We start from the raw sequence: 23,807 nt of genomic DNA, 5'->3' as shown, positions 1-23,807 counted from the left end.
GTTTCTTAACGCTATCTGAATTTGGGAAACAACCTAAAAGTTGATGGGAATGTTGAACTAAAAATAAGTGTTTATGAACGGTGACAAAATATTTTAAGACAATGACCATTACCCCACTACAAAACCCATCAAGGTAGCTGCAGTATTGGCGGACTGCAGGTGGATTCAATAAATAAATGATCCAAGACCAAAATGTACCCACGGTGACTCAATTCTACTTTCTTTGGCTAGAATTAATCACATTACTCAAATAGGAATAGAGGATAATATTAGAACCCTCCTACAATCTAGTTCTTTACCTGTTTGTGTACCACACAAAACTTGGGTAGGAGTGGGGAACAACTGTCCTCCACTGGCTACTCCTAGGTGATATCCAGGAGAAACAGAACCCACGCATGAAGTAGAAATTTATCTACTTAAATTACCAAAATTTCAATGTCTTTCTGGAACATGAAATTTGGCATCTTGTTAAATTGAGTCACTTGATAGAATCTTCTAAAAAATTTCACCCCTTTTGCTCACAAAATTGTAACAATTAAGCACAATGAAACAGGACTTAATAAGATGTTATTTTCCTGCAGTTTAAAGTTAAATAAAGTTCCATAAAGTGCTTAACTTTTGCATGAAATAATGTGGAAAAAATTCAAGGATTTTTGCTCTTTTATAGGCCTTCAAAAAAGCAATTTAGAATTGAATAAAAAAGAAAGATATTATATGAACTGTAGGTATTGTGAAAACTGTGCTTCAACAATTAAAATACTAGTTTGTGCTGCAGCCATAAATTACTAAACTAATTATCTAGTAGCAGGCATAACTGAATCATTCAAAGGGGTAATTAGCAATCAGACATAATGAGCACTGCTACTATTTCTTGTCATACTGTATTTAGCTTCCATGCAGTCTGGAGGAACTGAATTATTTCCTATCCTTCTCAGAGAGCATTACTGCTACATTGAGTGCATCAGCCCATATTATTACTCCCAGTACTTCAATTCTTCACTGGACTGCACATTTCTGATTTCCCCTGTCAAAAGTTTCCCAGTTCTCCCAGGCCCTTTAAAAGCAGTCATCTTCTTAGTAAGCATTCCTTAATGTGTTATGTAAACTGCATCAGAACCAAATTATATTTTTTCTTTGTTAGTTTTAATGAATTCTGACCCAGTCGCTTAGGTGGTATCATTTTAAACCATATTTTTGGAGTAATAACTAAAGTTTTAATGTATGCTTAAATTAAAATACTTCTAGAACTTTTCACGCATCTTTTAAACAAAAATCTGAACAGTGCTATAACTAATCCATTCATTCATTTTTTTTTTACTGAACACCTTCTACAAATTCAGACATGAGCTTGTGTCCTGGGACATGAAAATGAGGAAGACATGGTCCCTCCATGAAGGATCACAAAATCTACTCTAGGGAGACAGGTACTTAAATTTTTGCACTAGAATGTGGTAAAAGCAATAATGAGGCAGTTACGTGAGCAAATGGATGTATCAACACACTACCATACACACCTTCCCCTTACTGCCTCCTCATATTAGGAACAAATTAGAAAGATTGGAAGGAAGAATAAAATTAATAATGCAAATCAATTAGGGGAGAGAGTATAGTTTTGAGAAAACATAAAAATTTAATTAAGTCCATTGTTTTATTCAGTTGAGATTTATTAAACACCCATGATATGAAAATGCCTTGCTTCTGAACCTTAGCTTCAAAAGACTAATGTTCTGAGTTATGACTCAGAAACTCTCTTGGGGAGCCAGGGTTAGGAAGCACTGCACGGAGGCACTGAACAGTTAAAAGAAGCAAATCCCTTACTCAGCCACTAGGTTTAGCCAAAGAACGTGGGGACATTTATGGTGGAAGAGAGAATACAGCTATAAAGGAAAGGGTTTTTAGTAATGGGAAAGAGCTTTGCAAGCAGCACTCAAACAGGATCATAAGACATTTTTTCTCTCCTGAATCCATCAAGGAACATAACATCCCTTCTCTCTTTGCTGTGAAGGTGCTAAGTGCTTCAAAGCCTGCCACTTTTGCATTTGGGATGAGGATGCACCTTCTGCAGTCCTGCTGTGCCCTGAATGAAAACAGCAATTTAAAAAGACAAAAAGAAAGATCAATATAAATATAGACATATTTTAGGAGAGGCAAAATTATGTTGTTTAAGGATTTGTTTTTTTAATCTCCTGAGAGGGGATCATTCTGCAATTAGCATAGAAACAGTGAAATCAGGAAGAAAATCAGATAGTTCACAAACCTTTAATATTTTGGTTCCATTATCTGGAAGGGACTGGATCTCATGTTTGCTGGATATTTGCATATTATCATTACATGTGAGGATAAACAGAGACTATTATAGCAGTTCATATTCTGAATTTATTTTGGAAGAATGCAAAGCTGAGAGAAAGAGAAAGGAACTATCATGACCCCAGCATCCACTCTGCACCAAGCATGGCACTAAGAGTTTTAAATGTGGAGAGTGAGTAGACATGTGTGAAGCTCGTATATCCTAAGACTTTCATCTGTGATGAGATTCCCAGTCCCTGTTTGGACAAGTCACCCAGGAGCTCTACTGCTCACCGATGGATTAGACAGAAGATTCTGGCTTTGAGAGGTGAGTTCCCAAGAATTAACTAAAAGTACAAATCCCCAGGATTCAGGAAAGGCAAGATAGATGCTCTCTTTATCTTCATTTTGGGCTCTTTACCCACCTAGGGTCAATGATTCCTCAATTCAGAGTCACAGAGGTGATACTCCAAAGTTACTGATATTTCCCTACTGCAGAAAAAAAGAAAGAGTCTCTACTAGTGCTTTGTTATGTAGCACAAATTCTAGAGTGTGAATAATCCTGTACGAAAATTGTACATCATCTCTCTTCATAAATTGTTTGTGCACTATGTAGGGAGCCAGAAACTGAATTGAGACAAAAAAAAAAAAAACTTTTCAGAATTAACATTATTTATAACAAGTCATCAAATGGAAATTGTGCATCAATTTAAACATATCAACAACCAAACCAAAAAACCTCTAAACTCTCTTCCTACCCAATTCCCCCCCACACCCCAAACACACACTCTTACACACACTCTCACACACATGCACAGGAACACAAGCCATATAAGGCTTAAGATAAAAAACTAGGTTTGTATGTATCATAGGGTGATTGGGCTGGAGGGTAGTTGCTACTAAATGGAAGGTTCCTCCTCTCACCTATGGAGCCCCTTCCTAGTAATTTATCTATTTTAATAACTGCAACAAAAAATAACATTAACTCTGGTTACTTATATATAATCTCATTTATATATTAAGCCATACAAAAATCTTTCTCTCAGCATGAAAGCTACCATGCACAATAAGGGCTCCTGTGGTTGCTTATATACAAAATTTGTATGTTTTACCACCACCCACAATACGATGTGCATTACAATGTATTCCCTTCCTTCATGTCTCTCTTTCTCAGTGGAATCTTAAAACAGTATTAGAAGGCAAACAATAGATTTCCTTGAATAAACAAATACACACATGCATTTCTAGCTCTGGCTGTCCACACCAAGATACCCATGTCCATCTTATTTTTTCATATCTCTCTGAAGGATCAGAAACAGTTCTCTGTCCTGAGCTTCCCACAAAGGGTTTCATCTGGTACCAAATTTCTTAATGCAAAAGGGATCTAATTACTACATTGCACTCATCCAATAAATGTTTTTAGCCTAAACTAGCAGTGGACAAATGACAGTGTTAAATATCTCGCTAGCCATTGCTGTGGCTCATTTTAACTTGACTGATCTCAGATGAATCAGCACTTGGACAAGGTACAGAGTAAAAGGAAGGATTGGTCAATGGGCCACAGACTGTGGACCAGCATATGATCTGAGAAATGGACCCCAGGAATAAAAGGAAACTCAAAGACAAGGCAAGTAGTCCACACAGGTGCCACTCCAAAAGGAGAGAAGCCCAAGAATATGACACTAAGAAGAGTGTAGGGATCCAGACAAGATGATTCAGAAGTGGGGTGCATTCCTGAGCAGGTGAAGAACCTGGTGGCTGATCCCTAGAGAAGTTTGTCGTTCAACCTGAGGAGATGCTGGTGACATAGAAGTTCTCTGGGCAAAATGCAACACTAGTGACACAGGTAATGGACCCCAGTTCCTGATATGTCATTTCAGGCCACAAACTCAATGGCCTCCTGGAGTCTCAGAAGTAATATAAATGACTGAAATAGGCTGTGCAAAATCATCGCAGACTGACAGCACTTGGAGTGGAAAGAAAGCTCATGACCTGCATTTAAGTTTTTGAAATTGGTGGGCAATATATAACCTATAGTTTATGACTCCAGCAAAATGCTGGACCATTTATCAATTACAGAAATAGAAAAAGAATAACATGGGTAGGAGGGTAAAATCCCAGTCCTGGCTCTCATACTACCTACCAATATGGCAATGCCAAAATGGTTTAGCCTTATAGAACATAAAATATAAAACTGGGAATCTAGCTTGTTTACGATTAGCCAGCGGGGAATGGCCCTTACATGGCACCTCTGTCAGCTCCAGAACATATGTTTGTCTTGGGCTGTGTTTTACAGCCCTCACTCCTGATATCTTCATTCACAGGCTGCCAAAGTCCCTATTCTATCACCCCACAGACATTGTCTCAATAATTAATACTCAAGTGAGTCATAGAAATATGTTATTTCCCACAGATGTGTTTACACAGAAAATAAGTTGAAAATCACTGATGTGGGTTAATTACCTTATTACACAGGTGACAAAATAGACATTCCAAGAAGGAAAATGACTTTCCCAAGGATATGTAGGTAGTCCATAATAGGGCCAAGATTAAATCCAGTTCTTTTATTTCATAGCCTGGTACTGAGATGACCTTAAAAGACCCTTTCATAGCTGGGTCCCTGAATTTAACTATTAAGTGATTTTTTCCCCCCACTACACTATTTCATGCACATACATGCAAACATAGCATATAACCTTCCTTTAAAAAAATAGCTGAAAATTTAATTTGTTCTTGTTAGACTTTCTCATTGTGGACATTCCTAATAGTTCAGTGTGCGTGCTGCTTCCTTGGGGAATGTAGAAACAATACACATGGATAGATTGCAGAGCAAAACAGAGAGAAATACCACACATTTTGAGAAATACAAGCACATCTATCAAGCATGGGGAACATTTAGAATATAAAATAAATTGTATGCGTAGCTTGGAGTGCCAGCCAGTTAAAATATTACAAGGACTAATTTCTCCAAAGAGTTTTCAGAAACATATAGTAATGCATATAAAATGCAAAAGAAGGGAAGACAAATCTGTTCTTTCCTCTTCTCCTTGGTATTTTCAACATAACTTTAAAATTCAATATTTTAAAATATATACACATTTTTAATACAAATTAGAATCAAATATTGATTTCTTTTTAAAAAAACTGAAAGAATTAATTATCAAAGAAAGTACTATAAATGATTAAATAATTTTATATATAATATTATTTGAAAACAAAAAGGCATAGATGAGTGATTTAGTTTGGCACAGAAAAACATTTAAGATCATTGATTTTGTCACAAGAGGGAGCCCATGTGTTTTTCAATTAATTCAAACACATTGCAAATAAATAAAATGAAGGTAATTTGATCCTGACCAAATATGAAGCTCTAAATTTTATAGCATAATTTATTATTGATAACAAAATATAAATTAATATTAAATATCAGCAGACCTCTCCCCCTCATTTCATGAAGAGATGAGAGAAAACATTTTTTTAATGTTTTATTTCCCAAACAAAACTAGAACATGATATGTTCTCCCTGATATGCAAGAAGCAAATGGAAAATGTAATACAGTTTTAATATAAAAATTTAAAAAAATATATTGCTCTGATAGTGTGCTATAAAGAAAAAAGTACAGACTCATTTTCTCCTGGTTCATGATTATGTACTAACTATTCTTCTAAATCATCTTAAATCTTTCTAGAACAGCTATTGGCTGGATAACAAACAGAAGGATAAATATTAATTATAGAGTCACATAACTTCCTGAAAGATATGTAACTTCTATGAAACTAAATTTCCCACATCTATAAAAGAAAGGTGTTCAGCTAGCTTTCGGCAGAGTTATGAGAATTAATGAGATAACCTAAACACATTTGGAACTGGCATTTGGTAGTTGTTAATAAAAAGTAGTTTCTTTCCACCTTTTGGGTAAGCATTATAGAAATTTCCCTGATAATAAATATTTTTAAGTATTTTTCATAAAAATAAACTTTTTCCCGATAGCTAATTCCCCTTCTACTGACTTTCAACACCTATTCTTTCCTTCCTAATCTAAACTTCTCAAAAGAGTAGCATATACTGGCCACTATCATTTTTCATCTACCAAAACTCCTCCTATTAATTTCCCAGTAAATTCAAAGGACTTTGTCTTTGTTTCACTGGATCCTTCTGAAGCATATGATGTGTACTTCTTTTAAACTTATTTCTCCTCTCTGATTACTCCTTCTGTTTCTTCTATATGCCCGTCTCTCATTATTGGTTATGCCTAGGGTTCAACCAGGACTCTCTGATTGTTCCACTTTTTCCATTTCTCTGGAAATTTTATCTTCTTTCATGGTTTCACTACAACCTCTAGGATAATGACACAGTAGACAAATGGGTCTGCTAGAGTGATCTATCTAGCATGAAGATCTAACCATTTCTGTCTCCTGCTGAGCAGTCTCCTGATATTCTCCTTACCCAGAAAGAGGCAGCTGACTGGGAGGTTACACAATGTGCCTGTTTTGGCTGGCTCTCATACTGTTGGCCCACACAGTGTATTGTTTTGTATGTTTTATTTTAATTACGTATCCACAAAAAGAAAAATAAGATAAAACATAAGATTCCGCTACTCTAGCTTCCACTGAAAAACTGAAAAAAATGAAAATACTGGGGCCTCATCCATCAGCAGTGAAGCAGAACTACAAGGTATGTTTGCTTAGGTATGGCATGTTTTACCCAATTCATCCACGCCATACTTTACCACTTCACTGGCATTGGAGGTCACTATTCATCGTCGAATTTGTGTTATTTTATTTATTAGGATAGAATTAAGAGGATAGTGAAACACTTTTTCTATCCAAGTCAATATCAAAAAATGGGAAAATTAAAGCTAAACAAAGGGGCTGTGCACTTCCAGAAAAATTCAAAGAAAGATGTTCTGCATCCAAAGAATTAACTTAAGAAACTATTATGGAATTAATCCTGCTGCTTTCCTCAGTGTCTGCCTGGTTCCCAGAGGCACTAAGATTGTGATCACAGGGCATGCCCCAAGTACCCACTCTGTACCAGCGGGAACTAAGTGTTTCATAGGAAGAGACTGAGTGAACATGCATGAAACTCATATATTTCAAGCTCTCCTGTGGGATAAGATTCCCAGTCCACATTCTCACCACAAGGCAACCAACCAGCTCTACTGCTCACGCGTGGATAAGACAGAAGCTTCAGGCTGTGAGAGGTGAGTTCCCAAAAATTAACTGAAAATAAAAATATCCAGGACACACTAGTTATTCTCCTTGTCTTCATTTTGGGCTTTTTACCTAACTAGTGTCAATGATTCCCCAATTCATAGAGTCATAGAGGCAAAACTCCCTGAAGTTATTTTCTAATTGCAGAGAAAACCTCCAATGGTGCTTTGTTAGGTGGTGCCATTCACTACCTATGTGATGTTAGGCTTGTCAGTTAACCTCCCTGAGCATGAGTTTCTCTTCAGTAAAGTAGGTCATTAACATCCAGCTCATGAAAATTGTGGGGAGAATTAACCAACCAATGTAGTAATGTAATAATGGTATTTGGCATACTAAGTACTTAACAATGTGGCTATGATCTTCTCATCTTTGCAGGTATTTATATAATTAGCCCTTGTAAGATATGTGTGTATGGCCACCTCTATTCACAGATGAGGAGGTACACAGCAGAGGAGTGTCAGAACCGGTGTTGGAAGCCAGGCGTTTTAACTCCACAAACCAGAGTATTATCCACTACTTGACCAATATAGTATGCTGACTCCCTCTCAGTAAGTGGCAGATAAACAGATATATCTGTAGCATGATATGCAAGTTCTTTCATGACCAAACCCTAGTTGTTTTCTGTTATTCCTTATCTTGATACTTACAATACTAAAACCTGCATAGAGCATCTGCTTCCCCAAGCCTGCATCCAAACATGCAGCTCAACACTTCCTCGTCTCCTTAAATGCTGTCATCTGTGATAGGAAAGTCTTTCTATTCATCCTTGATTGCAGCCCAGACATTACTGAGTCAACGTCTGTCTTCTCTTTCCATAGGGGCTCCTATGGAAACTTTATCCCACATTTGAGTTAGTACCTTGGGGTTAGGAAGGAGATATTATTCAGTTTTGTGCCTCAAAGATTTTTGTAGTTCTTGATATGTAGAAGGTAAGCAAAAATGGTCATTGTCTGAGGACTAAGGGAATGAACAAATAATAAAAGCCGTGTACAGGTTTGGATCTTGAGGAAAATAGATTCTATATGCAGCTTTTAAATTTGAAGCATTTAATTAGAATCAAATTGCAAGTGCTAAAATAGACAACCTAATTTAAAAACGGAGCATCCATAATATATTTTGTTACCACTTAAATTTAGCTGTGTCATCACAGTGATGTATATTTATAGTTTTTTCTCATATTTATTCAAAAAATGTGTGTGCCAAGAAAATTTAAATTTCAGAAGAGTTTGTAAAGTAAAACCACATAAGAGGGTAACAAACATCTCAAATGCATTTCCATAGCTTTTCTTGCTTTTCTCTCTTTTTGCCCTTTTTGCTGTTGTCTAATATTCAAATGTTCAGTGATATTCCCTTTTGTTTAAAATAGCATTTTTTTACAAAGCGTTTTTTTTTTTCGTATTTCTACTTAATGCTTATGTTCAGTTCATTCTTAAATGGTGGTTAGAGGAACATATACCTGTATCTGTGAGAAAAACATTTGAGTATACTTTGACCCAGAGAAGAATTTTCAAAGCCAATTGGAAGTTTCTGTTTATGCTTTAATCAAGAACCCACACAAATGACTGCCGTGCAATTCTAAGCACAGAGTCAACAGTTGAAGGACTACAGCCACAAGTGAAAGCCCATTTGTCCCCAAAAAACCCTGATGCTTATAATGGGATATGAATTGTACTTAAGTAAATCATAATATGAAAGAATTTGCTGATTTAAGATGGCACAGACATAAGGTTTTACTCAGAACACCTCCCTTTTTCTACCTCCCTTTTTCTCTTTCCTCGGTTCTTCTATCTCCTGCAGCTCACCATTCTACCTGCTCCGTTATTTTGAATACACTACCATCCACATTTAAGGGTTCTAAAGCAAACTGAAAAAGATTAAGTATTACTATAGTTATCTCAAAAATGAAGGTAATTTTAAATGTCCAAATCTGATCATTCAAAGCTCTCTTATGCCCTGTGGTCATAAACAGCACAACCATTTTTCAAATCCATACTGGCCGATCAACAAAATTCACACATTTAACTGCTGCGCTGAACTGTGGTCTCTCTCCTAAATAGTCCTAGGCCTCTATTCAGGGCTCCAAACTCCAATAAATTATGAGCGATCTGAAGTCAGGGACCATTTCTTATAAAATTTTGAATTTTCAGAGTGCCTCATAGTGCCTTATAAAACTCATAGAAAAGAGTGAAATTCAACAGAGCTTCTCCTCCTGAAAAGTCTGAAGTAAAGGAGGAAATGTGAAATTCTCTTAGAAGAAAATGTACAAATTTGTATTCACCAGTTAGTCTGTAGACTGTTTTATACTTTCATATGCTTGATGAAAATGTACTTTTCTTATTTAAATAAATACATCACCACTACATAACTATTAGACGAAATCCTGATAATACTAAATGATGGCAAAAATGTCAAGCAATTAAAACTCTCCTTTATTTCTGGTAAGAATGCAAAAACCTCAATCGATGATGGATAAACAAACTGTGACATATCCACACAATGGAATTCTACTCAACATAAAAAGGAACTGATTATTGATACGTGGAACAAAGTAGATGAATGTCAAATGTTAAGTGAAAAAAGAAGCAAGACTTTAAAAAGACTACATACAGTATATTTAGGTTCATATGACATTCTTGCAAAGGTAAAACTAGAGGGACAGAAAACTGCTTTGTCTTCACCAGGGACAGGAGAATACAGCAGATTAATTTTAAGAGTAGCTGCATTCCTGCATGCTTGTCATGTACCATTATCTTATTCAATCCCTCCAAAATAATCCTATGAGAAGTAGAAACTATTTTTATCCTTTCTTCTCAGAAGACACTGATTTAAAAAAAAAAAAACCAGAATTTGAACTCATGCTCTTATTTTTTAAATCACTGTTCTATTCTTTTTCTCGCAGAGTTAGGGCCATGTCAAAATTTTAGATGTCAGGGACTTCCCTGTTGATGCAGTTGTTCGGAATCCGCCGGCCAATGCAGGGGACACAGGTTTGAGCCCTGGTCCTGGAAGATTCCAAATGCCGCAGAGCAACTAAGCTGCTGCGCCACCACTCTAGAGCCTGTGAGCCACAACTACTGAAGCCCGCGTGCCTAAAGCTCGTGCTCCTCAACGACAAGAAGCCACCATGATGAGAAGCCCGTGCACCACAAGGAAGAGTAGCCCCGGCTTGCCGCAACGAGAGAAAGCCCGCGCAGAGCAACGAAGACCCAACACAGCCCAAAATCATAAATAAATAAATTTATAAAAAAAAAAATAGATGTCATAAAAGAGATCACTTTTACCATTAACAAATACATACCTTTTTTCAGTCCTTGAAGAATGTATGCGTTCCAAGTCCTGAAAATAAATATCACTAGTGTTGGTCAATAAATACTCCAAATGATTACCTACCTAAAACTCTAATATGTAAAGTCACTTGTATATGAAATGCTGTAAGCTTTTTCTCTCTCATAAAATTTCATAGTAAATTCCTACCTTCTGCATTAATTATAAATTTAATTTATAAATTTTAAAATATATTTTAAAATATATTTTAAAAATGTAAAATAACATAACTTGGAGATATTATGAGTTAATATTCATTCTATCATATACTGTACTGATTTAAAATTTGTTTCTGAAAGTAACTATGACTGCATACATCATTATGCATTGCTACCTTAAAAAGTTTGAAATTGAGGCTAAACAAGTGAAGATTATTGGTATTCATGAGTGAAGGATTAGCAAGTATAAATCTGGCATAGCCAATCAGCTGATTTTTTAAATTAATTAATTTATTAATTAATTAATTTATTTATTGGCTGCATTGGGTCTTCATTGCTGCGTGCGGGCTTTCTCTACTTGCAGCGAGTGGGGGCTACTCTTCGTTGCAGTGCGCGGACTTATCGCAGTGGCTTCTCTTCGTTGCGGAGAACGGGTTTTAGGCGTGTGGGCTTTGGTAGTTGTGGCTTGCAGGCTCTAGAGCACAGGCTCAGTAGCTGTGACACACGGGCTTAGTTGCTCCGCGGCATGTGGGATCTTCCCGGACCAGGGATCGAACCCGTGTCCACTGAATTGGCAGGGGGATTCTTTTTTTTTTGCGGTACCTGGACCTCCCACTGTTGTGGCCTCTCCCGTTGGAGCGCAGGCTCATCAGCCATGGCTCACGGGCCCAGCTGCTCCGTGGCATGTGGGATCCTCCCGAACCGGGGCACGAACACGTGTCCCCTGCATCAGCAGGCGGACTCTCAACCACTGCACCACCAGGGAAGCCCGGCAGGGGGAATTCTTAACCACTGAGCCACCAGGGAAGTCCCTGCTAATTTTTTAAATTGCAATTAAGTATTAGCACATTTTCAAAAACATTTTTCCTTACTGTAACCATAAGAATCTGACACGTTATTAATTTTGGCTGAAGAAAATACTTGTATAGTCATCTGTGTGTTAATTATTAAAATTAGGAACATAAATCAAATGAAAACTATGATCAGAATAAAATGACATATGTATAAAAAACAACAATATATCAATCACAATTAATCTAGTCACCATGATGCAGAAAGAAAAATCCTGAAAACAGAACTACAGATGATGTAAGTAACTTATAGGAACAAGAGCCCCTCAAAATAATATGGCACAAAAAAACAAACTAAAACAATGCTTACATCAAAGTGCACATGAGAAACTCTGCCACTGCTTGTATTATGTATACCTAGGCTTGAAATTAACATTTAATTGAGTTGGCAACCTCTAGACAAGTACCATATGTCATATAAAACAGGGGTATCTCAACAAGGACAGTGGGAAGAACACATTAGAGAAAAGGGAGAAAGCTGGAATAAAAATGACTCCTATGACTGCTGGAAGGAGATTATTAATCCAGCACAGCAATGCTTCCAGAGAAGGAAGCATCCTCTATCCAATCCTGCATCTCTATTAGAAGGACAGCTCTAAGGGAATGAGTCTGGGGGATACCGTGCTAAGAAAGAGTAGGGGAGACTAGCTCCTGACCACAGTGTGATGCCTAGTTTGAGGAGTGAAAGAAAAGGCCAGTTCTAGAAGTAAGTAGGGGCTACCAGGCTTCATGGAAGACAGGCTGGCCTCAGTCTCTGTGGTGAGTACGGTAGTGGTTGCTCTGAATATCTGATTCCTAGAGAACAAGGAAATTATAGGGTCTATGACATGTTGAGCTTAAAAATGACAAAATCTAAGGAAAGAACCTCACATGACCCAATCTTGTCATATTGCAGGTAGCATAAAGCAATTATAGCACATGCCTAATTTACTTATATTATGTATTTAGTATGTGTTAATGTATCTGGAGTCAATTTAAAAGAGTAAGGGATTTTCTCTTTTTTTCTGTAAATATTCTGAAAACTACAAATTATTACTTAATATTCTTCTTTGCAGGTGATGCCTGATGTGAATCAATATACTCAGCACCATAAATCTGCACTTTGAGAAGAAATTTTCATCCAAGATTTGCAACATCTCCACCAATAACAGAGTGATAATGTCATGTCTACACTAGATGTTTTTTAGGAAAGAGAATCACATCCCTTCTCACATACAGAAATAAATTTGAGTTACATAAAGCTATGAATTCTAATATCCGTGTAGGCTACTAAGCTCTGGTACAGAGAGAAATAATCACAGATTCCTAGAATCACATAATCCTACACATCAAAGAATGTAAAGACTTTCTTTTTTTCCACATTAGCTGTTATTCTTACACTTCCAAGTTTCTCAAACTGAGACAGTGCATCCTTTAAGAGACTAATGCATTTTTCTTAATTTTATTTCATTTAATTATTTTTATTTTTGGCTGCATTGGGTCTTCGTTGCTGTGGACAGGCTTTAGTTGCAGTGAGCCAGGGCTACTCTTTGTTGCGGTGTGCAGGCTTCTCATTGCGGTGGTTTCTCTTTGTTGTGGAGCATGGGCACACAGGCTTCAGTAGTTGTGCCACACAGGTTCTGTAGTTGTGGCTTGCGGGCTCTAGAGTGCAGGCTCAGTAGTTGTGGTGCACAGGCTTAGTTGCTCTGCAGCATGTGGGATCCTCCCGGACCAGGGCTTGAACTCGTGTCCCCTGCATTGGCAGGCGGATTCTTAACTACTGGGTCACCAGGGAAGTCCCGAGACTAATGCATTTTTAGTCCATCTAAAATCCAATGAGGGCAACTGAAGAGGTCATGTCATATTTTTTAGAATAGTCATATTAGTATCAGAATATCAGAATATTAGTTTATCCTTCCCATTCATTACTTTTTAGAGATATTATTACTTGAAATAATAGAAACGTATTGGGCTGGCCAAAAAGTTTGTTCTGTTAGTGAATACATCATTCAGTAAAATTCTTGGTGAATATGAAAGTGTGTCTTTTATTTTTACTTAAAACTGAATGAACTTCTTGGCCAACCCAATACTATACTAAAATTAAAACATGTATTGCCAGTTTGATCAGGTATTTCAACAAAATAAATATCAACAAAAATGAAATCTCAAATCTCTCAACTTAAATATACATATTTTTCTTACTTAAAAAAATTACCAGGTTGAGAAGCAATTCTATTACTAATATACATTGACTTTTGTTGAAATGGTACTAAATCTGCTTTTAAAGAAACGTCTTAGCTACCCATATCAATTCTATTTTCAAATATTTCTTAGGGCTTTCGAAAGCTAGGTAGGTCCTCAGCTAAAAATCCATACAGACACAAGCTATTTCATGCCTTCTGTTTGGGGCTGATTGTGTCCCTCCAAAATTTATATGTTAAAGTCTTAACCCCCAGGACTTCAAAGTGTAACTGTATTTGGATATCAGGTCTTAAAAGAGGTAATTAAGTTAAAATGAAGTCATTAAGGTGGTGTCCCTAGTAGTAAGAAGATGAAATTAGGACACAGACATGTACAGAGGATGAACATGTGGAAACACAGAAGATGGCCAATCTATAAGCTAAGGAGAGAGGCCTCAGAAGAAACCAACCCTGCCAACATGTTGATCTCAGAGTACCCTCCTGAACTGTAAGGAAATAAATTTCTGCAGTTTTAAGCAACACAGTCTGTGGTACTTTGTTATGGCAGCCCTAGCACACTAGTATACCTTCTTGCAATGTTCTCCTTGAGAACAAAAGACACCATTGAGCTGAACAATGGTGGTTCCCACTTACAAACATCCAATGTGAACATCACTGATTGAAAGAATAGTTCTTGTCGTGGTTCAAAATTTGAAAAAAAAAATATACCCCATGTATAAACATCATTCTGTTTTAAGTGTTATGTATTTTACAAAAGTACAAAATATAATCCCTCCTCTCTAAGAATTTACAATCTAAATACAGAAAAAAAATAACATAGATGGAATAAAAATAAATACGGCACAGCCATATAGAGGCCCACCTGGGTGCCATAAACTATAAGTGCAAGTTCTGGGTACATTTGCTACTAGGCTGAAGGAAAAAGAAACACCTGTGTCCACAGAGATATATATCTGTCTCCTGATGGAGTATACAAGAATTCCAAGGTTTTATAGATTTTTAACTTTAGAAAATGATATATAGGAAGAGGTTTTTCTTTTAAGGTCGCCATAAGCACAGATTCCCATACCACTAACCTATAAGAAGATAGTAATAAACATTTATGGAGTGATTATTACACTGACACATTGCTTACAATCACATATATAATATTATATAAATATTATGTAACTATTATATATGCGTTTCCTAGAAGTCCTATCAGGAAGACCACAAACTAAAAATCTAGGTGGCTTAACACAACAGAAACTTATTGTCTCATAGTTCTGGAGACTGGAGGTCCAAAATCAATATGTCAGCAGAGCTATCTTCCCTCTGACACTCTGGGTAGTCTTCTTTTGCCTCTTTCTGGCTTCTGGGGGTTGCCCACAATCCTTGCTGTTCCTTTGTTTTGGCACTGCATGCCTCTGTCTCTGCCTCCATCTTCACATGGCATTTTCCTTTGTGTGTTCACATCATCTTCTTGTAAGGACACAAGTCATGTTGCATTAGGGGTCCACTCTACTCCAGTAAGACCTCATCTTAACCAATTGCATCTCCAATGACCCATTTCCCAAACAAGGTCACATTCTGGGGTACTGGGGGTTAGGACTGTAACATATCATTTTGGGGGACACAATTCAACACATAAGTAGATAGATAGATAGATAGATAGGGTTTTTTTTGTTTGTTTGTTTTTTGTTTTGCGGTACACGGGGCTCTCACTGTTGGGGCCTCTCCCGTTGCGGAGCACAGGCTCCGGACGCACAGGATTAGTGGCCACGTCTCACGGGCCCAGCCGCTCCGCGGCATGTGGGATCCTCCCGGACCGGGGAAAGAACCCGTGTCTCCTGCATCGGCAGGCAAACTCTCAACCACTGTGCCACCAGGGAAGCCCGATAGGGATATTTTTAAGAGAAATTTGGTGTGTTGTAGGTGGTGGGAGTCAGCATACTAGATTGATCAAGTACATAGTACTTTGATTTATGGAGTCAAAGCATCTGGCTTCCAACGCTGGTTCTGACACTACTCTGCTGTGTAACCTCCCCCTCTGCCCGTCAGTGTTCTCATATGTAAAGGGAGGTGAACTGTACAGACATACTTTACAAGGTTGTTCTGAGGGTAAATATACTAACTCCTGTAAAGATGAGGAGATTGTGGACACAGTGCTAAGTACTTAGTATGCCAGCTACCATCACTGTACTACTACGTTGGTAAGTTAATTCCCCCTGCAATTGTTATGAGACAGACATTAAAGCCCTACTTTAAACAAGAGAAGCTCATGCTCAGGGAGGTTAACTGATAAGCCTCATATCACACAGAAAGTAAATGTGACATCATGAAACCTAGTTACATGCTACTTCGATGCTGTGGCAGGCACTGTCCCATCTCAGGGCACAGTTAGAAACACATGAAACTAACCCCAGTTATAAAAGAAACATGCTAGGGCTTCCCTGGTGGCACAGTGGTTCGGAATCCGCTGGCCAATGCAGGGCACACGGGTTCGAGCCCTGGTCTGGGAAGATCCCACATGCCGCGGAGCAACTATGCCCATGCACCACAACTACTGAGCCTGCACTCTAGAGCTTGTGTTCCACAACAAGAGAAGCCACCACAATAAGAAGCCCATGCACCACAATATAGAGTGGCCCCTGCTCACCACCACTAGAGAAAGGCTGCGTGCAGCAACGAAGACCCAACACAGCCAAAAATAAAAAATAAATAAATTAAAAGAAACATGCTAGAGGAACATTTCCTTGATCACTAATCTGCTTTGAAAGTAAGTAATTTATATATGTTTTATTTACATAGTCTGAATCTATCCAGTAAGGAAATTTTATAATAAATAATGCTTACAATATTAAAAAATTCAAAACAGTTATTCATAATTTTATTTTAAAAAGTACAGGGCTTCCCTGGTGGCACAGTGGTTGAGAGTCCACCTGCCGATGCAGGGGACACGGGTTCGTGCCCCGGTCTGGGAAGATCCCACATGCCGCGGAGCGGCTGGGCCCGTGAGCCATGGCCGCTGAGCCTGTGCGTCCGGAGCCTGTGCTCCACGACGGGAGAGGCCACAACAGTGAGAGGCCCATGTACTGCCAAAAAAAAAAAAAAAAAAAGAAAAAAGAAAAAAAGAGTAAATTTGTGTCTTATGCTGTATGATTTTATAAAATTGCTTTTTACATAACTAATTATTTTACATGATTTTTACAAAGTTATCTTGATTTTACACCCTGAGAATATTTTTTGATAAATAAAAAAGCCCAAACATACTACTTAGGAAAAAGAGAAAAGTGTATTTTGAATGTTTGGTTAAAATGGGTAACTCTCTAATGCTGGTTATTTATGCACTTAAACCCTGACCTGAACTGATCGTTCACAGATAAAACATGAAACTCCTAATTTCTAAAATTTCCTCCCTGAAAATCATTTCATGAAATTATTTCAAATTTTACACTAGAGGAAGCCACTGACGCTCACTGGTTTTCTCACAGTGGTTCTTACTGTCTCTATAAAGCTAGGTCTCAGGTGGAGAATAAGAATGTTCTTCTAGTCTCTGTGCATTACCACTTTGTCAGTGACTTTCCTTCCTCACTTTGAACAAAAAGAAAAGTACATCTGCACTTGAACTTCACAACAGAGTACAGATGTAAAAAGGATCTCCAAAAAGCAGTGAATATTCCCCAAAGACAAAACTGTCTTCAAATATAACTAATGCTTAATATATATGACAGCATGATAGAGGGAAAGAAGGGCTTTTGAGGCAGGTAAAAGTGGAATGAAATCTAAGCTATGGCATCCCTGAGAAAGTTTCGTCACTATCTGGGTTTTCCATTCTCTCACTGTAAAAGAAGGAAAAGGCTGTTGGGAAGAGCACAGTAAATATAGAACTGAGGTAACTAGCAGACCGTCTAGCACAGAGTGTGCACTAAACAAATGTCCCTACTGTGGCAAATCTAACAAGGAGAAGTGAAAATCTGCACTGTACAATCTCCATGAAAAATGGCACAACAGACTCTCTGCAGAAATCTGTGCTTTGCCTTTTGTCATTTCCTCCTGCTTATTTTGCAGCGAAATGTTAAAATCTGGGGTGGGAGTCATACACTTAAGTTACCTGAAGGTAAGAGTTTTGCCCATGTCCATGCTATCCATACAAGGATAGTGAGTATTGTTGAAAAGGGGGCTAGGGGACATGTCTTAAACTCGATTTGCCTAGTAAATGTCATGTCTTACTTAAAATTGCTGATGGGAAATTTAATTGGAGATTTTAAGAGGCTGATATCTAGATTTTCCTCCACCTCCATCATCTAAGCCCCACCCCACCCCCGACACACATCAAAATAAATGGGAAATGCTTCCTCTGTGCCAGCCACTCTATTAACATGAAAGTTCGGGGACCTAAGAATCTCCTAACATTTTAAGAAAAGCAATTAAACTGCCTCAGCGGTAAACATGTGAAACAAACTAAAAATAGAGATGTATACTTGTCCACATCTATTTTTCATGCAGAAGTATAAGGTAGCCTTTGGAGGAAAAAATGTTGTTTTTTTCTTTAAAAACATTTAAAAGGTCTCATTTATTTCACTTCTCATTTATATATTGGTCCAAAATACATTGGAACTATATTCAACAATGTAATAAAGATCAAAACTACAGCTAACATATCAGGTTTTTAAAGATGTCAAATCTCAACAACACTAAACCAGTTCTTCATTGTTCCTTATGTTATTCTCATTTTGTAAGTACTCAAACAGCCTGTGCAATTCTTCACTGCTTTTTTTCTGCAATGATTTCCTTTTCAATGATTTAAGCAGTCTATTCTCAAAAGCAATGTTCAGAAATCCAATTACCATTCCAACATCACGCTTTTGTAAGCCCGGAGCATTAAACCATAGAATATGATTCTTCTTGCCTCTTCCTTACACCTCTCACTCAGGCACTCTGCGTTTCTTATCAAAAGGAGTTTTGTTTTTGTTTCGCTTTTCTTGGATTTCTTTGGATAAGAAAAAGTGGCCATAAATTTTGTTACAACAAACAGAAAAGAAACCCCCATAAATCTTTCATGTGAAAATAAACACAAAAAAATATATAAGAGAAGAAAAATTGATCAATAGGCAATTTCTCCCTTAAAATAGTGTTTGTTCTACCTTAAAAGTGGTTTATGAATTATAAATTGTAACGTTTTAGTAGATATAACCAACACTTAATTTCCTTCGTATTTAACTTCTAGTTTTTTAGATAAGTTAGGAGATTTAAAGTAGAAGGTCCTATGGTAATGATAGCAGGTAACTTCCCACTTATATATTTTATCTTTCTGAATTCATCTCATGAATACATTGTGTGTTTCTATGAGTGTCTGTACACATGTGAGCATGTATTGTGAGCAAATAAAAAAAGGTTGAAATTGATAGAGATATTATAGCAAAATTTCTAACTTAATTTCTGGAAGCAATAAGCAAAGACATTGACAAAGGGTCAAAGAAAGAGAGAAATCTTTAATTGGATTAAGGCTGACTAAATCCATTTAGAACAAGAGCTCTGTGTTTAAGATTTTGTTTAACCATGAGCCATTTCTGACTAGCTGTATTCTAAATAAGACAAAAGGAAGTAAATCATTTAAACTCTAAATCTGAACTGAAACCAATTTTTCACAGCCCATGTTAGAATGAAGCCAAAATACATGCGGGACTCCTTAGAAGTGATGGAAATTTTACGAATGTGGAAAAGCTCTTATGATCAATGACCATCTGGCCACCTGAATGTCTTTTTAGTCTAATATTAGCTTTGAGAAATAATAATATGTTTTTTAAAGGAAAGTATAAATAATAATTTAAGAGTTTATATGTTCTACGAAATCTTCATTTTTAAAATAATTTCAATATGAGCGAAGTATCTTGAACGATTTTCTACGTCTGTTCATATATGTATATATACACATATGTATACGTACATACAGAGTGGAGAGAGAACATGAGAAGACAAGTAATATACATAAGCACAAAATATTTAAGGGCAGATAGCAGAAAATGATAATAAAGAATGGACTTCAAAAGGTCTTTTGTTTCATGTAAATGTGTTTGGACATTATTATGTAGGTCAATGTTTTCTCAAAATGTGATTTTTGGAGCAGTAGCAATAGAGAAACACAGAATGTTTAATTAAAACGTAGACTACTGGGCCAGCTCAGAATCTAAATCTGTAGGATGCAGTCCAGAAATCATCATTTTACCCAGTTCCCCAGGTGCTTCTGTGGAAGTCTAAATTTGAGAGCCATTCCTAAATAAAGAACAACAAGAACACTACACTATCAGCTTCTTTATACAAAAAAGACTCTGGAGAGAGTGAGGAGAAAGGATGGGGGCGCTGAGGCAAAGTCTGGACTTCTGGTTGACAGCCTATTCTAACTGCTGAGGCAAACAGTGGTACGTACCATCCTGTTAATGTGCTTTTAACACTCAGTCTTCTCCCACATACCCAACTGCTCTTTTCCATTTTGAATAACCAAGGTGAAATTCCTCTTTGTTTTTTATCTTAGTAAATGGGCCTTCAAAATTAGTAAAATGGCCCTGGATCTCAGTTCAGGAAGATATTTGGAGAGATTTTCAGCCAAAGATAAGTAAAAAAATATATACTGTTATCCTGAATTTCTTTATACTTTGAAAGATAGATAGATAGGTAGATAGAGCGAGAGAGAGATAGATAGATATGCTTTATTTCCCAGTTTCACTGCCCCAAGTGAGACTGCACACGTGCTGCAATGCAAGCAACCAAACCCAGATTTACCTCTCACCTCAAGTTGTCAATTGCTGATGTTACTCTCCAAGCACCGCACCCCCCCCCCAACACACACACACAAATCTTGCTTCCTAACAACTGATCCTGCAATTGGATCCCACCGTTAGGCTGATCAAATTTCCACTGGAGTCAGGATAGGACATCGAGTTTGATAATTAGCTGGAGGGAAAAGTTTTGAATTGCTGTTTTGCAAAATCAGACAAGAAGATGCTGAAGAACATGTAAAAGTTACGATCATAATTTGAATTATCAATTTTGATAGGCATCTCTGTATAGGACTAGACAAGTAAGTCTATTAGATTAAGGAAGGTAGGAAGGATGGTGCTACAAGTGCAGAACTGGATAAAGGAGTTGAAAAGACTGGAGAGACAGTGAGTTCCAGGCAGAACAATGGAAGCAAAACCAGAAGTGATGACAAAGAGTGAGTTTGCTAAAGCAGAATGGAGTTCATGGAGAAAAGAGAGAATTGGATAGTTGGGCAAGATACATATCAACATGAAGTGTGTCTCTGGGCTGGGCCTTTTGTCTTGCCTATTTCTTTTCCCCTGAAATATCATGATACATGTGTGGGGAATCTAGCATAGAGAGAACCCATTCCCCCTTCCCAACTAGGTATCTGAAGGTAGCAATCTCATACCATGCAGTGAGAGTAAGAAAGAAAGATGGCTATGGTCCCAGCAATGAGGAACATGACAAACTCAATTCACCTAGGAAAGCATGTCACACAAGAAAAAGGACACAAAATACTTCTGATTTTGTGATACTATTTCTACCCCTTGAATTTTGTTGCAACCCAAAAGAAAAGTAGTGTCACTATCAAAAGAAAATAGTCCAGGCTTTACAAGAGGTTGTTCCCAGCATTCTTCTTCCTTCTACTGAATACTGTGTATTCTAATTTGGACTTTCTAATTTCTACCCTACCTTGTCAAAATGGTTTTTGGAGCTTTGGGCATAAAGAATCTGGAAGAATAGAATTTTTCAGTTCATATTTTTGGAACACCAAGAAATGGAAACTACTCTCCAGGAATGTTTCTAAAAATATTCTTTTTCCTTTCCTAATTGGTGCACATATTACAGCTGTTCCTACGCTGTCTCAAAAGCCTCCTCAAATTCATTTTGTTTCCTCTTCCTCTTTCACTGCCATGTAGTCATTGCCTAGCATTCGGCCAGGCACAGTGTAGACATTCTATAAATATTCAAATATTTCTTTGAAAGAAGAAAAGGAAGAAAGGGAAGGAAAAAGATTAAACACAGATTGGTTGGTTGGCGGCCTATTGCTCTATAGCAAGAAATTATATAAAACATCTAAGAAAGCAGTGTTTTCCTAGGGTATGCATTCACAAGAATTCATTTTTCTGTAACTTGGTCCAAGAATAAACAATATTGGGGCCTTCCCTGGTGGCACAGTGGTTAAGAATCCACCTGCTAATGCAGGAGACACGGGTTCGATCCCATCTTTGCCTGTTTAATGCCTCCTTATCATCTGAAGATGACTTAAGTGCCACCGCCCCAGGGAAGCCTTGCCTTCCTTTGATCCTTCATCCAGCCCGACTCCTACCACAGACTAGCTTAGCTCCTTGGGCTACTGCACTTATCACAGGTTGAATTCTACATTTATTTGTTATATTTCATGTCTGTCTTAACCAGTAGCTCTTATGTATAATGAGGACCAGAATGAGGTATAATTTTGCTCATCTTGTATTCCCAGTTCCTAGGTTGTATTTGGTACATAATGAATGCTCAATAAATATTGAGTGAATAAAAAGTTAGCAGATATATGAAGAACAGAATATCTTTCACTGCCAAAGGGTGATTACTATATAAGAAATCTCAAAGTGCCAAATAAGCAGTACATTTGTATGATACAAAGATATCTATAACCTTTAATTCATCTTTAAATGATCCTTAATCATGTAGTTTTGTTGGCATTGAAAAAGTCTGATGACCGACGTTGGTATCCGAGAGTAACAGATGTGTTAAAGGTTTAATACTTTGTGAATGAATGAATAAATGAGAAAGAAGTGTGTTGATAACAGAGAATCAGTGCATTTCCTAAAAAAATTACACATAAAAATTCTATATTTACACACAAAGATACACAAAATTAAAAGATTAAGTAATATTGCCATGGCAACTCAGTAATTTATTTTTGTTAACTATACAAGAATATCAGTTTTCATTTCTAGATATGGTCTGCACATAAGGACACAGTGCCTCTAGGACACAGAGGAATTTAACAATTCAGTTAGAATTGCAGAGAGGGCTGGTGGATCCAGGCAAGGAAACTGTTTACCAAGTTTATGGTTAAACTGAAAATGTGTCTCCAAATAGAATACTTCCATTCTTTACAAACAGAGACAGTATTTTATAGTGAAGGTAGTATCAAGTAGCCTAATTCTAATTTCAATTCTGCTAGTAAGAAATCACTTGAGTCCTATATTCTTTCTGGAAAATTAAATGTATGAAATAAATGTTTTCAGTCTTACAGTCCATCACAATCACCTATAGATTTAAAAATTAGGAATGCCTAGGACCCATTCTGAATCTTGGATTTCAGTGTTTCTAGGGTATAGGTCTAATCTTGTTTAAAGAGCTTCAGATGATTACCATATACATCCAGAGATGAGAACCAGTATAGTACTGGGATGGAAACCAGAACACAGAAGCACTACAATCACCTCTCTTATTCCAGATTTCCTAGGCACATAATTGGGTTTCAGTATGGACCTCTAAGGTCTCTCCCAGGACAACACTTTTTATTATTTTGAGGGAAAATAAAGTATAAACACCAGCAAGCTATAAAAATTCAAACAAACAAAGAAACAAAAGTTACTTCTTTTCAGATATTCAGACACTTCACTTGTAGTGATAAAATGGCACCTGAACTTTATTACATTTTTAATGATAATGTAAATGTTGGTAGTTGAATCTTAAAAAGTCTGCACATCAACTATACTCAAAATCATTTACCTTGGATGCTATAAAATCATAGTGAAAAGTACAAAAACATAGGAATAATA

The sequence above is a fragment of the Leucopleurus acutus genome (assembly GCF_964270905.1).
Source record: "Leucopleurus acutus genome assembly, chromosome: 17".
In the NCBI taxonomy this organism is placed as follows: domain Eukaryota; kingdom Metazoa; phylum Chordata; class Mammalia; order Artiodactyla; family Delphinidae; genus Leucopleurus; species Leucopleurus acutus.
The sequence above is the reverse complement of the archived record's forward strand: the minus strand, read 5'-3'. Positions refer to the sequence as shown.